Source organism: Symphodus melops (genome assembly GCF_947650265.1).
Source record: "Symphodus melops genome assembly, chromosome: 17".
NCBI classification, from domain to species: domain Eukaryota; kingdom Metazoa; phylum Chordata; class Actinopteri; order Labriformes; family Labridae; genus Symphodus; species Symphodus melops.
This window is the reverse complement of record NC_136707.1, coordinates 23,070,644-23,071,734: the sequence shown is the minus strand read 5'-3', so window position 1 is coordinate 23,071,734 and position 1,091 is coordinate 23,070,644. Positions and strand designations below refer to the sequence as shown.

General features: G+C 42.2%; 1 gene segment (V, D, J or C); it reads left to right on the top strand.

Annotated features, from left to right (window-relative positions):
• The first annotated feature begins 392 nt into the window (after window positions 1–392).
• On the top strand, window positions 393–827 carry LOC306837713 (immunoglobulin heavy variable 4-30-4-like). The segment is given in 2 exons: window positions 393–432; window positions 523–827.
• The last annotated feature ends 264 nt before the right edge of the window (window positions 828–1,091 follow it).

Sequence of the window (1,091 nt, the reverse complement as noted above, 5' to 3'; positions counted from 1 at the left end):
GATTATATATAATCACATCCACACAATATGATTGACATCACATCTCTTTATCACCTATTTAACAATTGTTGCTGCTGTCTTTGATAAGATGAATCTTTAAATGAATGAACACCAGTTATTAGTAAAAACTTTCAACCAACGTGATCCTACAGTATGATCACATATATTATATCTGTTATCATCTGTAAAGCAGAGATGATTTCCAGTCATCTTTTCACTCTGCAGATATAAAAACAGTGAACAGACTCTTCTATTGGCTCCAGTCAGACCATCACTGATGCTTCATGTGTTTGATTGTATGCAAACTCAGTGAGCTTCCTTGTTACTCAGCTATAAAAACTTCCCATCAGGCCGTCAGTGGAGTTCACAGCACCTCACTTTCAACATCAACCATGTTTTCTGTAGCTCTGCTGCTGCTGCTGGCAGCTGGATGTGAGTCTGTCTGCATCTGTCAAGGTCAACAGTTCTTCTTCTGCAGTTTCACTTGATCATTTCTGACTAAACATGTTCTCTGTTTAACAGGTGTGAAGGGTCAACAGCTGACACAGCCAGCCTCTGTGACTGTGCAGCCAGGTCAGCGTCTGACCATCACCTGTCAGGTATCTTATTCTGTTGGCAGCTACTACACAAGCTGGATCAGACAGCCTGCAGGGAAAGGACTGGAGTGGATCGGTAGCAGAGCTGTATCAACCCAATACTACAAAGATTCACTGAAGAACAAGTTCAGTATTGAGGTGGACTCTTTCAGTAAAACATACACTCTAAACGGACAGAATATGCAGCCTGCAGACACTGCAGTGTATTACTGTGCCAGAGATACACAGTGACACAACCCATCAGTTGAGCTGAACAAAAACCCCTCAGAGCCTGAACAGCAGTAACATGAAGCCACCAGAGGAGGAGCCCTCACACCAATAATGATTAACACCAAGCACTGAACCAGGGGAACAGAAACTTTCTCATTGCTGCCCCTCTAAATCTGGATCTCTCTCCAAACACACCTGAGACTGACCGACCTGCCACAATTCAAATCACTGAGAAAAACATTTTAACCACTCATTAATTTCTATGTTTCTTTTTGTACCATTAAA